We start from the raw sequence: 15273 nt of genomic DNA, 5'->3' as shown, positions 1-15273 counted from the left end.
CACACCATGGGACACACATGCCATATACACACCATGGGACACACATGCCATATACACACCATGGGACACACATGCCATATACACACCATGGGACACATGCCATATACACACCATGGGACGCACATGCCATATACACACCATGGGACGCACATGCCATATACACACCATGGGACACACATGCCATATACACACCATGGGACGCAGGCCAGCTGGCCCCTCCCAGCTCACCACACCTCGCCCACACTCTTTGTAGTTATCTCTGGTGATAATTCTCTTAGACCAGGCCCTCTATCTAAATTCTTTTAGGCAGTTAAGGGGGAGGTAAAAGCCCTTTCTGAGTCTTTTGGGCCTTGATTGTCTTCAGCTCAGAATAATCCACGTGTCAGAGTGGCACACTGTGGGGAGGCTCATTTGGAACCCCTTTAATTCCATGCAACTGAAATGTCCAGAACTGCATCCAGGTGAGTTTAGACGCAGTGGCTCAAAACACATTATCAGAGCTCTCCTGTGCGGACTCTTTACAGCTCCGTAGGCCTCCTCCTCTGTGGGTTAAAATCCATTCACAGATAAGCACTTATCTGGAAACAAAGTTAACACCATCCTTATAACTTGTGATCCTGGAGAGCAGCTCACTCACTCCTCTGTCCAGGAAGCTCCAGGAAAATTCTCAGATTGGCTCAGTTCGGGCCATGGGTCCACCCCAAGTTAATCACGGTGGCCATTAGGGTTGAGTGTTTCAGACTGTCCCATCTGAGTCACTTTACAGAGGAGGTAAGATCTTGGCAACCTTGTCAGGTAGAAAAGTGGTAGTTCCTGAAAGAAAACTGCTGAGCAGACAAGATGCGATAGATTTCTACAAGCTCAGAAAAACTAAGTCCCGTACACAGAATTCCATAGCCCTACCAGGACAAGCAATGGAGTGCACAGCACATAAGTATTTACTAAGAAAATGTGAGTCTGTGTTCTGAGCACCAAACCCATGCCCTTTCCACTAAATGGGCAGCCTCTTATTTTTTGAGCAAAATACTGAACTACTCCTAAATTCTCAAAGTGGATAGGATTCGCCATGTGGATTGACACAGAAAACTGAACCATAAAATGGTAATTCCTAGAACAGTGCTACACGATACTGCTCTACTGCTGAATGCTTTTTACTCCTCTTGGTTGTGAGGATTTGCTAATTGATCTTGCTAATACTTTGAAAATGAGGCATGTTCAGTGCCCTCAGCCCTCCAATATCAGAGGTAGTTTAGCTTAAGAAGAATGATAGTATAGGCTCCCTTAAGAGCTGAAAAACAGGACCATTATGCTGCCACTATTTTTATCGGTGTCTTTCATCTATTGTGTTTTATCTCCTCTCTTTTTCTCAGATTCCATCAATAAGAAGGCTTGATTTGAATTAATGGGGAAATGAGTAGCTGGTGTCTGTTAAATGTTTTTAAAAATCTGTTTGATCTTTTAAAAACCAAAATGATTTTTCTTTTCCCTTCAAAGTGAAAAAGAGAGTGAGAAACCTGAGAAGTATCAAACACGGAGGGAGACATTTGCATTTATGCTCCAACACTGAGGTATTTTTCTAGTGTCAACAAACGGAGAGCTTGATTTTAAATGTTGCCAGCTTCTGCCTAAGCTCTATTATTCCATTGTACTCCACGACAAAAAAAAAAAAAAAAAAGCAGTTACAGATACTCTTCCTTTATAATCTAGGATTCCTGGGGAAAGACTGAGGCATCCTTTCTGTCTTTGAGAGAAAATGTGTGACTTTCATTAATATTAACGAGAGGGCTTTGCACTGGAAGAACAGACTCCGTGTTTTAAATGCTTGAGCGATGATTCACACAAAGCTGGAAAAAGCCTTTTTGTCTTAGGCAGCTATGCCTACTGTTGTGGTACCAGGATTACGAATCACAGTAGGCTGTCCTTTTAAGACAGGTTATCTATCCATCCACAGTGATTTCAGGACGCTTGTACAGAAAAAGATGTCATTGCAAGCAATGCCATGTGCCAGCCATGCTTCATCACTCCAGCACTATGGGAGAAGGCTTCCGGGCAACACACTTGTTACCAGTGGAGAAAGAAAGACTAAATTAATTGAAAAACTACTTAGAGCTGACAGCTCTCCTTTTCTCTGGTAGGTATCAAGTAAAGTAACTGTATTGCTTTTGTAGTTGCAAAGGCTGAAAAAAACCCACTGAAATATGTGGACACAACAAACAAATCCTGGTATATTTTATCCTGTACTTACTACGTAAACAGAAGGACACTTTTTTTGTTACGTTCACGTCAGAATAAAGCAACTATACTCCAATAAAAAATAAATAAATATATATAGAGAGAGGAAATAATAAGAAAATAGTATAACTTTATAAAGCTTTAAGTAAAATAATTATGGAATAGAAGAGATAGTAATGGTTTTCTAAAGATCCAATAAATCATATAAACTGGTCTTTCCAAGAAATGTTTGTGAGTTGATAGAGATACGAAGAGAAGAAGAAATGACTGAAATTAATTTTGAAGACAAATCCCCATCGAAAGGAGGAAGAGTACCAGCTTACACCACATGAAAAAGCACTCGTGTGGCATAAAGCAGACAGAATAAATCAGCTTCTAAAGGGATACCGATATTCAAAAGGAGGGCTGTTTGAAGACAAACAAAAAAGAGGTTAGAAGATGGTGACATTGACAAGGTGAAGAATGGGCCGGGCCAGAGCCCTGGGTGGGTTTACCAGTTCTCCCAGAGCTGCTCTGAGTCTACTGAGCTGGAATCCTGCTCAGCCTGGGGACCTGCCCAATCAACCAGCTGGTACCCCCAACTCTCTATGCACTGGCAGAGGACCATCCGGCTCCTCAACTTTGCCTTGTAGATGCCCAGCTCCAAAGTCCTTGTAGATCTGTCTTATGCCTCATGGACCTGGAGAAAATGGAGACTGGCAGGGGTCCAGGATGCTGAGAAAGAGCTGAAAGCCCTGGGTGTGTCAGAGCTGACCCAGGCATGCTCTTACAGAACACGTAGAAAACAGAAACAAGGTCAGAAGCTGCTAGGACAACCACGTGTCCATTATTTTTTATCAAGAAGCACCCATCCTGAGTGTCTGACCCCCAACAACTGTGTTGTCAGCAAGTTGGAAAGAAAAACATGCTCTGCCTTTACGAGAATATTAAAAACCAAGAAGTTTCTAGTTGTTTTCCAGGTTACAGCTATTTTTACCATGAAATCATGGATTTAGCAATGACAGCTGAGAAAAGATGGTGGAAAATACACACACACACACACACACACACACACACACACACACAGAGGTATATTTTACATCTCCGAAAAGATAAGAAAATTTGTATGTAGTCGTTACTGATGTTTGTTTGTGTCTGGTAATAAGTTCAGAATCTTTTGTCTCACTGGGAAACCTGTCAGGCGACAAGGGTGTAGGGGAGACAGATAAGCTGTGGGAACCTGTCAAAGTCCTTACCTTCAAGGTGCTTCAATGCTACCTGCAAGGATCAGACATGAGCACAGTAGTTTTTTTAGGGACAATTTACAAGCAAGACATTTAAAAAGAGAGAGAGCTAGTTTATACTTCTTGGAGCAGGGGAGTCATGTAAAAAACTTGCAAATGACTCTCCCCAAATAGTAAACTGAGGGGCAGCAGCTCACTCACATCTGGACTCGTCTATTCGTTGGATGAAGAGAAGAGCTTGTGATGTGGGAAAGGATGCAGCCTCAGACAGCAGCTCTCACGCCAGCAGGTAGAGCAAGTACCTGTCCTGCCTCATCTGCTTCTCCGTGTTGCTTCTTGGCCCCGATCCCCCCCACACCTGCCTACACCTCTGGGTGACAGGCTTGCCAACCCCCTGTTTTACCTCACGTGGAGCTAATCTCCAGAAGACATCAAGCTCGTGTTCAAAACTCTTCTGGGCCTCGTTGCTGCCTCTAGTTGAGGGATGTGGTTGTGCATCACTGATCCTCCAACCTTCCCGGGATCTAGTCCAGTGCCTGCTACTCAAGTGCTCCATAATTAACTTGCACGATGGACCCGTTATCTCCTATAAATAAAGGTTTGATTTAATCATCTAGCTCTCAAAGTCCTCAGTCTGGTTCCTTCATCCTGCCTTTTATCATAACATCTCTCCACTCTCTTGTATATATTTTAATTCAGCTAAAATGCTTCATGCACCAACTCTGTCTAAGGCCTCCTGCTTCACTCTCCTCACACCTTTTCTCCTGCTAGTCTGCATACATGGACCCCTTCTTCTCACCTGCTTCTCCAACTTTTAAGTCCTATGACACCTTCTCCATGAATACGCCCTGTTCACCTCAGCATACTCTTTTTTTCTTTTTTGAACATATAATTTACGCCACTCATATGGCTTTTAGAAGATGCTCTGAATTATAATTAGGTGTGTGCTGGGCAGGATTGAGTCTTCTTTGCACCAGCACAGTAACTGACACACAGGAAGAAATCAATAAGCACCTGCTGAATAAACAAATGACAGACTTGTATCGTGTCCCCCTCGCTGTCGAGGGAGAAATGTCAGACGTTAGCAACCATGTTTAATTTACAGCAATAGAAGAGGAAGAAAAGCAGCAAGTCAGAGGGAGGAGCTTAATTACTGCCCTTGACTTTGCCCAGTTTCCCGCACCATCCACAGCCATCCTCCATGTACCCTTCCTACTGTCCAGCAGCCCCTGCATTTGTGGATGTGGATACCCACTCCCTAAAACAAAAAATCTGCATCAGGACAGGCATTGTATTACAGACAACTACAAACTAGATGACAAGCGTTAAGCAAAATCATCGTAATGGGCTTTTCTGACGCCAACAGCACATAAACCTCATTTTATTCTATTTTCTGCTTCAAAGTGAGCCAGGCCATCATCTCAGGAGGCATCTCAGTGAGTAACAACACTCGCCCCCCATCACGTAGAGACCCGTCAGTGGGCTGCTTTCTAGAAATCTGTACATCTCCAAAAACAGACAATGCGTCAATTAGATGCATCTCTGAAAGCACTTTGCTTCAGGAATAGTATTATAGTAATGGGTGGGGACATTTGTTAAATATTTCTGATGGACAGAAGTTGGAAGGCAATTAATAATATGTTGCTACATAAATTTCACTGGTCCTAAGTGGGCGTGAAAATAAATGGACTGTGTATATTGAAAAAACTTATCAATGGTAATACCATAAATCGAGGTTTTGTGATATAAATTTATAAAGGAACAAAATAAAGCAGTGATCCAATAGCGTGGGATTAATGAGGAATGTGGGGAATAGAATTAAAGGGCCTACTATTAACTCACACTTATACACGGATCACCTCCCGCAAACCGACATCCTGTCTAAGAAGGGACGTGTCCAATGTATAAGGAATGAGAGTTTTAGTCCCAGGGGTCCTCAAGCCTCCTGGTCACTTAATTTCCGTAGTCAGTGTGCTGCTGAGAAAAGCCCTGCCCGTTGCCTACCTTTGCGATTCAATAATTCAGTAATTGCTGACTTTTTTACAGTCTCGACTAAAAGCCAGTGAAGACAAAACTATTACGATTTTAATGTACTAGAACTAGATCAAATTCCGCAGCTTATGATTCATGTGAATCAAATGACCATCTATTTCATCTGCTTCAGATCCTCTTGCTAGAGTGTTTTCAGGCAGAAACTTTGGAAAGTTCTGCTAGTGTCATCCATTTGGTTGGTGGTTAGGGGCAACTGAAAATCCACCTCTGTGCGGGTTTAAGAGGTCTTTGCACACAACCAGGATGAAGCGAAGTGTCCACGCATTGCAGTCGTTTGCTTTGGATGCTCTGTCATTATGACAAAGTCGGATTTATCAGTGGAGATGGGAAATTGAGGAGCTTACTTTCACTCACCCATCTGGCCCTCAGAGACGCCTCTTTAACGTGCGCAATAAACAGACCACAGGCAAGGTCCAAATGCCGGCTCTCCACAGGAAGCAGAAGCAATGAGTGTCGATAGTCAGTGAACACAGGAAGTCCTCCAGTCTCCAGCAATTCCACTTACCTTCACGGTGTTTTCAACTTTTTCTTATCTAAGTGGCTCTTGGAAACTAAATATTCTCTTTCTACTCAAGCTAAGAAAAACTGGGAATTCTTAACCTAATCATAATCTAGCGCACACGAAACTGGGAGTTAACTGATTAAAAAATAACACCCCAGGAAACTCAGATTTCACATTAGTGCATAAGAAGTCTGGTGTGTTATAAGGGAATGTGGAAGATTATTCCACTCAGATTCCAAGCAGAAAGTGACTTTTTCCAACCAGACTGGGGATAAGTGTGTTAGCAAACTGAGCTTGGGTCTGCTCACCCACCGCACAGCAACGCCAATCCACTGACACAAGGTCGCAGTGTAGGAAATTATAGCATTTATTGCAGGGCCCCAAGCAAGGAGAACAGGCAGCTCAGAACTCCCTGATGTCTTTCAGGGAAAGGTTTTTAAACGCAACATTTGGGATGAGGGTTGCAGCTCATGGACTTTCTTCTGATTGGTTGGTGGTGAGGTAACAGGGTGATGTTTCAGGAAACTTAATCCTTTCTCTTCTGGTTCCAACTCGTCTGGGGTCTAAGTGCTTGTGGCCAGCATGTAGTCACGGCCCTCCAAGGGGGTGGGGTGGGGGGGAGAATCTTGGTTTCTGCAGGACAGCTCAAAGATATGCACCAGATTATCACGTATGCCCCTTGAGGAGGAACTAGGTCTCTGCTTTATCACTGAACTGTAATCTAAGCTATTATTACTTTTCTTGCTTAACTGCTTTTCCTTTGTTTCTGCATCTCCTCACTTCCCTAACTAGTAACTGCTTGAGTCTGCTCTTTGGAACTCGGAAGGCCTAGGAGACTAAAGCTTTTTTTCCTACAAACAAGAAACAGGGGTCACAGAGGAGCTTCTGTACCTAGGAAGGCCCCCCAGGGTCCTGCTCAGTTTCAAGCATGACATCTGCCATTACACAGTGGAGGACGCTGTTATCACCAGAGAGAAGGAAGCTGCTCTAGAGGACACGGACTCACCTGATGGGACAAAGGCCGAGTTGTGGCCTCAGGGGAGCCATCACCTCACAGAACATCACAGAGGAAAGGAAAGCTTCTGAAGGAATCTACCGAAGAAAACTCAGGACTTCAAGAGTGCACTTGGAGCAAGTACATAAGCAAAAAACTAAGAATTATCAGTGCTGAGGAAAAATAATAATAATGAGGAAGGAGGTATTTGGCTTGGAAGAGAATAATCTGCAACACGAGGAAAAGATCCAGAGAGAACCACACTCGTTCCCCTTTGCTTAAGGGCTAATAACGCTTCTTAGTTAGGAGGAGCTATAGATTTGTATCAATTCCACCAGATGTTCTTTATAGTGTGTTGTGCGTAAATAATGGACATGACTTCCCTTACCAGCCTGGGTGTCAGAAATGGCCATTCAGCTCTTATTTTTTTCAGTGGGGCTTGTTTCTCCACACGTCCTTATCAGTAGGAAGTCTAAGCCCCGTCCTGGGGTGTTCTCTCTCTCCGGAGCTGTCCAAGCAACCAGTGTTGTCTTTCAAAGGAAGCCAGTCCAGTGGTTCCGGCGTTATTGCTCCCATGGCCCTGAGGGGCACTCACGTTCAGCAGTGTTATCCAAAGCTGTGAGGCTGACAAGATTCCACAATGCTGGAACCAGTACGAACCCACAACCCTTAGGCTCAGCACTGGTCAGACGGCACCAGGTCGGCCTGCCCATCCCCCTGTGGTGCAACGCTTTGCTGCCCTTCCCAAGCAGTGAACTCCCATGGGTCTCCCTAATTTTAAAACTCACTTAAGACCCTCAGCTCCCTCACTCCCAGAAGGACTCTAACTCCTTATGGAAATAGCTTCCCCTCCACCCCAGAGCTCTCCTTTTCCAGAGGACCTTTGTTGAGGTCAAAATGTCCCTCTGTGCCCTTCCCCCAAGCAATGGGTGTCTAGTGGCCTACCTTCGCATCTCTCAGAGGGGGTCCCTCAGCCACTCTGAAGCCCTAGGAAGTTGCACCCTTGGGAGACTGTCTCTACCTAACTAATGAAGAGGCAGGCAGAGTTAATTTCTTCAATTATTCGTCTGCATCAACATACAGAGCCTGCAAAGTTACACACGGCAATCGCATATTTGCTGCTCGTTTCAGCGTATGGCTTCACCCACCCTTCACAAATTATTTCATCATTTCCTTCAAGTATTTTGACATTCGGGCACCTATTTGAGGTTGGTCCTTCCTAAGGAATACAGCTACTCCGGGGGCCTAGCACGGGGGAAGAAAAAATGGCTGTGAAGCATCTCGGCAGATTCTGCCTCAGAAAGTGATGCTCCTCTCTTGGTACCCGAGCACATACTAATACAGGCATACGCTGCAGAGAGAAGCCCATGGCTGTACAGAGGGCCCTTGGTGGAGCCAATGGGCACAGGAATGACTGTCCTTGAAAAACGGGGAAAGTGAGTGAGAAAAAAGAGAAGCAAGATGACCGTATTGGGCAGCCCTGCTCCAACAGCCCAGGCCTCTTGGCCACTGTGGTGCAAAGAGCCTATAAGTGATAGAGGAATAATAGCAAACCCTTCTCCAGATAATCCGATGAGTGCTAAAATAATATAAACAGACATCTCAAGTTTTAAGTAGTAAATCTTAAATAAAGACAAAGAAACTGAGGCCAGTGAGGTTAAGTACACCAAGATTTAGGTAGTAAGAATAAAGACAAAGAAACTGAGGCCAGTGAGGTTAGGTACATGGACCAAGGTCACACATCTCCAGCAGGACTCAGATCCAACATTTAAGTCAAGGAGTTTGGTTTCTGTCTGTGTCTTGAACCGCTATTACCCCCGCCCATCTGATCGCATGACAGGATGTGACCACACGACCTGCAGTCCGTCACAGAACTTTGCCCAGAGAACAGCGTTACGAACACCACTTTGAATCACCCAAGGTATTGACCTGTATCAGCTGCAGCTATTGCTCTACCGCGGGTCCGGCTTCATGGAAATTCTCTGCTCCTTTTGGGAAGTCTTCACAGCTTCTTTCACGTCTGCACCCACCCCAGGTACGTTCTCTCCTCACATACCGCATTCTGCTGGGAAGCACCGTCTGTCTCCACTGGCTGAGTTGTTCTCTGGCCACAGTTCACCTGGAGGAGCTACTGCTGCTCATTTTCCTGCTTCCCAGGGTGGTGGTGGAAATGAATACTGTTGGGGAAAGTTGGAAATATTCTAAAACAGTTCAAAATAAAAATAATTCTTCAGAAGATGCATAGGTTTGACCACACATATACTTGACACATTTTTCTTTCCGGTCAAAAAAAGGAAGTTTACCCTCAGCTAAATCAGAGGACAGAATTACGAAACCCCAGAAATCAATTACATCATCCTATTGACCAGTTTTTAAAAGGTGATTGAGAAAGAAAGAAAAAAAAAAGCTTCTTCTGGCTTAAATGTTGTCTGCCTCCTTTGAGCCAATTCCCACAATAGAGTGATTATGATGATTCAAACATATTTAATACAAATGCATGAGATGATAAAAAACAATACAGACCAATTGTCAGAAATCAGAAAAGGCCTCCAAGGACAGTAGTGAAAATATGTGTTCTCTTGCCAAAGATGTAGCAGTTAGCAACAATGGACCCTCTAGTCTTCGCGGGGGGGAGGGAGTGGGGTGTTGAGAACAGAGAGACGCAAGGCTGGAGCCCAAGGGTCGGAACTTCATTGAGAAATAATAGGTGCAATCAATGTCCATAAAATGTTTTCAAATACATAGTTTCGTGCAAGGACTAGCAGTAATAATGGCCCTGGCCTCTGTGAGACGCATAGTTCCTTGGAGTTAACTGCTCACCTGTACTTGTCTCGCATAAGAGTGTACCACTTAGGACATTTCTCACACTTACATAAATGAGAAAATCACCTCCTTGGTGCTCTAGAAGCATCAATTCCTCTTCCTGGGAAAACCAATTTCCTCACCAGAAGAACTGTATTCACATTTCTTTTCTGTGGACTTAGAAAATAAAGATCTGTGGAATTGTAGGTTTTTCTTAGCTGGTCCCAGTTCTTCCTGAACTGCTTCAAGTTTCTGGTTAGGTATGAAGGCTGAGCTCGACCAGTGTAACTACCGAGCCTAAGAGCAAAGGCAAAATCCTCATAAACGACTCCATCAGATGTGCATCTGAATTTTTTAATAGGGCCCCAAACATATTTCTTGAATATTTGGAACTATGTCATTTGAAGATAATTTCTGAGCAGAAAAAAAAAGGGGGAAAGAAGTCATGTTAATTATAAAGTTTTTTTGTTTTAAGGTTAATTTATTCAAATGAGATTTGCTGAAAGCAGCATTTGTTAGGAAATTTATTTAATATGACTGAAATTTCAAACAGTTAATTTTCATCCCAGTCTTGTGCTTTAAGAACACTGTAGCTTTCTTTCATGCCATAAAGAAGCATCTTTATGTTATAAAAGATAAAATGTTTTTCATGCAATGTATAGACTTTATTATGCTTCTTCTTTTTTTTTTTTTAATCCCTTTGGGCCAGATTCTAATATAATTTCACAGGAAAATTCCTATTGAGGTTGACTAAATTCCAATGTAATTTGAAAGCAATTAAAGTTTATCAAAGGAAGTGTGCAGTAGAGTTATTCTGGAAATGAATCAGGCCCAAAAGGGAGTAATACAAGCATATCTAGGTCTCTGGAGCAGCTCTAAGAAATTTCTTAAATTTTATTGACTCACTAAACTACAGTGTCCCACTGGGTGGTGGAGGTGTAGAAGCGTTACAAGTCAGTCGTTTATGCAGATTCACTGAAGTTTCAGAAATTGAAAAGTTTCTCAAAACTCAATAGTGTCATTTCCAAGCGGGGATTCCTGTACAACCTCAAGTGTAAAACTTCTAGTATACTTTATTAAAATGTAATCTAAGTCTGACACAACACAAAGCCTTTCTTCTATGTTGTTTTTATCTTTCTTAAAAAAAAAAAAAAAACACTCGTCTGAAGGGTCACGTGTCACCACCTCACTACCTGACTGAGTGTCAGTTAAGAGCTTCACACAGAAGCAGCACAGGAAATGCCTCTAAACAAAGGAAGGGAACACAGCAAAAAAGGAACAAAGGTTTCTGTGAGCTTATCTTTAGGAACTGCATTACATCATCAGTGTATAAAGCCTCATCTTTTACATAATACTCTATACTATGACCCAAATAATATTCTGTATTAAATAAAATATAGGTTGCTTTTCATCATATCAATATTTGCTATATTAATATATTCTAATAGAAGTGAATAGATTCTAAGGAAAATGAGGTTTATTGGGTGTCTATTCACACACATGCCATCTTGAGTCTCAGTTTGTAGAGGTCAGACTTGAAAATCATTAATCAGCATATACTAACTGTTTTTAATTAATTAAATAGAAAAATAAAATGGAGAAGTTTCAGAGTAATTAACTCAATAACTACTATCATTGTTATGTCAACTTCATTTTCATTTTAAGAAACTTTAAGTTATCCAAAAGCATGAGTCTACCCTTAATCACAATGATGATATCTGACACACAATTTTGAAAAATACGCTTACTCCAGTGAAAATTCCAGAAGGAATCTGATAGCCTGACATTTTGAGTAATGTGCCATCTTAGATGACAGAGCATTACACCCAGAATGGACATGAGAGAAGCTCCACAGACCTGCTTCCCAGCGCAACTACCATACCTGACAGAATAAAAAGAAGAAGAAGAAATTTAAAGTGTCTGGAAATTTTCCCAAGGACATACAGCAAATGGAGAAAACATGTACTCAAGAAAAATCTCCTAAATCTCAATAAGATTATTTAGAATTTGAGCCATAAACACACTCACTCCAGTTTAGCATGATTAACTATCCATTCTAAGTGGGTAAGGCCAGGAAGATGGGGCTCCTTCTTCCCTCAAATCCCAACCAAGGGATACATAAAAGGTTCACAGAGGCTAAATTCCAAGAGCTCATAAGCCCCCTTCTTCCACCCAGCCCCCACTCACAGAGCAGAGGTTCTACACCAGGTGCAGCAAGCTGAGAATATTGGGACCTTGATCACCTTCACCCTGGCTTATTCATAGGGTGGAAGTTTCAGTCTGGGAGAGGCAAGCCACAAAAACCAGAGGCTTCTGCCCCTACCCAGAACCCTGTCTGCAAAGCAGGAGTGTCACTCCACAAAGAGCAAACCACTGTCCCTACCCATAGCTCCTGAGCTGTGACTCAAAGATTTTGCCTAGGGCAAGAGGCAGTTGACAAGAAGAAAGAACACCAACTGTAATCACATTAACATAAATCTGAAGTAGATTCTAATAAATTAACATGTATCAATATATGGTAAGCCCTAGAGCAACCACTAAGAAAATAAACTCCAAAGAAAGTATTAAAAAAATCATTAAAGCAATTGAAATAGTACACTGGAGAATAATAAAAGAAAAAAAAAAGAAACAGTACACTGGGAAATAGTCACTTAATGCAAAAGAGAGCAATGAAGGAGGGACAGAGAAACAAACAAAAAAAGACATGAGACAGGTAGAAAACAAAAAGTAGAATGGCAGACATAAACCTAAATATATCGACAACATTAAATATAAATGGGTTAAACAGTCCAACCAAAAGGCAGAGATTGGCTAGATGGAAAAACAATATCCAACTTTAAGCTGTCTACAGGAGACACACTTTAGATTTAAAGATCAAATAGGTTGAAAGTAAAATGATGGAAAAACACATATCACGCAAACAGCAGCCATAAGAAAGCTGGAGTGCTATACTAATGTCTTAGAAAGTCTATTATAAAACAAAAATGTTGCTGGAGATAAAGAGAGACATTTTATAATGATAAAAGGATAACTCCATCAGAAAGATATAAAAATGATAAACGTATGTACATGAAAAAAAAAAACTGACAGAACTGAAGCAAGAAATAGGTAATTCAACAATAATCACTGGCGACTTCAATATCCTGTTTTCAATGATAGATAGAAATATGCAGAAGATCAACTAGACCTAATAAACATAGAACGTAACACCAACAACAGCAGAATACACATTCTTCTTAAATACACATGGAATATTCTCCAGAATAAACCATATCTAGGCCATAAAACATGCCTCAATAAGTTTAAAGGAATTCAAATCACACAAAGTGTGTTACAATGAAAATTATAACTCAATAACAGAAATTTGGGGATTTATAAATATGTAGAAATTAAGCAACACACTCCCAAAAAGCCATTGGGTCAAAGAAGAAATCACAAGGCAAATTAGAAAATACTTTGAGATGAAAGAAAACAAAAATATAACAAACACAACTTATAGGATGCAGCTAAAGCAATGCTTAGAGGAAATTTTATAACTACAAATGCTTTTATTAAAAAGATCTCAAACCAATACCCTAAACTTCCACCTTAAGGTAATGGAAAAAGCACAAAATAAACCCAAAGCAAGTAGAAGGAAGGAAATAATAAAGATTAGATAAAAACACAGTAGAGAAAACAAACAGAATCAAATGTTGGTTCTTTGAAAGGATCAAGAATCGACAAAATCAGCAAGTCTTTCAGCTAGACTGACCAACAAAATGACTCAAATTACCTTAACTGACAAACTTTCTGAGATCAATATTACATTACATACCATCAGCTACATTAATTACCTTGAATAAGAGGTGCTTATATATGTGTAAGCCATATGAGAAGAAAACCCTCAGTTTGCCATTTTTTCAGGTAAACAAAATCCACCCTAAATTAAATTTCAAGATCTGTGAAATTTGTCCCTTATCCCTAGTTAACTACCCCATACACACACTTCTGCTTTGGGAAGCTTCTTCCCCAATTTCCAGGTCCATCCCATACTTTTCTTTCCCATGCCACCATCAAAACTAGATAGATTTCTGACCAGTCATTTACACTTTTGTTATTGACAAATTACTCTTTCAACTTCATCCCCACAAAAGCATCACTATAAGCAGCATTCCTAATCTGAGTCTGAGGTACCTAATGGTGGAGTGAAGGGGTTTCCCACATTAAAGAATATAAGCTTCCACACAATCTCACCAATGACCACCACAAGCTGAACCAAGTAGTTCATTTCAGTCTTTTGAATCAGAAAATATCCAGTAAATAAATTTGATTCCTTCAATTAAAAAAGATATTTTGGAGGGGAAGTATGGGCAACAAGATATTACCCTGAGAGTCATTTGAATTAATTTTTGTTGTTATGCTTATTTTGTATTTTTCAGGGACAAGTGATGGGAGACTGCAGGAAGCATCAGAAGTTAAGTCCAAGAACGGTCCCCAGCTGCTCAGTGCCAACCACATCAGGATCAGTGACACTGGGTGCCCATGTACTGCTTAGCCCCAGGGCCTGAACGCAGGGTCTAGCAGAGGAGTGCCAGCAGCCCTGTTGGCCTCTCACTCATGAGAGGGTTTTGATTTTGTCTTTTGATGTTAACTGCAAATGAGGCCACACCTGCAGCCAATGTCTGGCAAGTACATGGTATCAGTTTTAGTCTATAAGATACGTATTTAAATATGCCAAGTTTTTGTAGCCATGCTTTGCCATTTCTTCATTTTTGTATACAAGAAACTAAAGAAGGGAAAATCCCGGGACTGCCTTTACCTCTCAGAGGCTCTGCCTGATGCCGCCCTCATGTAGTCCAGGGCTTTGTTAGATGCTGACCCTTCATCCGCCTCCACTTCCTCTCTCTGGGGCAGCTCTGGTCCTTTCTCTCCCTGCCCAAGGCTCCACCGCGAACCTTCTTAGCTTCTGTTTTCAGGGATACTTAGTAAGATTTTTTTTATTTGCATTTAATGCTTTTCATTATTACAACCTTTACCCAACACATTTAAAATCTCTCAACACATAATTATTCCATCTGTATTATTTTCTATTTCTAACTTAGATATTCTGCATCACAAAATCCCTCAAAATTGAGTGTAACATGTTATTGAAGTCATTAGTTTTACAACAATAATTATAACAACAACTAATAACATTTATTAAGTACTTGCTTTGTGCCAGGCACTCTACTGCTTTACATAAATTATCTCATTCTATCACATCTAACTGCATCTAAGCATATGCCTAAATTTGCCAGTAGCACTTAGAATTAATTAAAATAAGGATATGATTCATCTTCAAAACAAAGATCTCAATATGCCAAAGTGAAACCTATAAAATAAAATATTTTAAAGTCTTACAAAATGTACAACACTAAATTATTATAGGATACTATTAAATTTATGTTTCTATCATGGAAAATAAAGCTATAAAATAAAGTATCCACTTT

The 15273-nt window shown here is 41.2% G+C and overlaps 1 long non-coding RNA gene across 6 annotated transcripts in view; it reads right to left on the bottom strand.

Moving 5' to 3' along the window:
* The window catches only part of LOC113631519 (uncharacterized), an 80149-nt gene extending 72471 nt beyond the window's left edge, over nt 1-7678 (bottom strand). For 2 of the 6 annotated variants that reach the window (XR_003437393.1, XR_003437398.1), the window contains exons 1-2: nt 7392-7649; nt 3859-4041 (exon numbers count right to left, since the gene is read on the bottom strand). This is a non-coding gene — a long non-coding RNA (uncharacterized LOC113631519). Of the gene's footprint in view, nt 1-3858; nt 4042-4254; nt 7370-7391 lie in introns of those variants that run through there. The other 4 variants (XR_003437397.1, XR_003437394.1, XR_003437395.1 and 1 more) reach the window with 4 other exon arrangements.
* Nucleotides 7679-15273: the final 7595 nt, after the last annotated feature.

The sequence above is a fragment of the Aethalodelphis obliquidens genome, unplaced genomic scaffold (assembly GCF_003676395.1).
Source record: "Aethalodelphis obliquidens isolate GAN/ISIS:26980383/991018 unplaced genomic scaffold, ASM367639v1 scaffold33, whole genome shotgun sequence".
Taxonomy (NCBI): Eukaryota; Metazoa; Chordata; class Mammalia; order Artiodactyla; family Delphinidae; genus Aethalodelphis; species Aethalodelphis obliquidens.
Note: the sequence above shows the minus strand (reverse complement) of the source record. Positions and strands in the feature narration are given on the sequence as shown.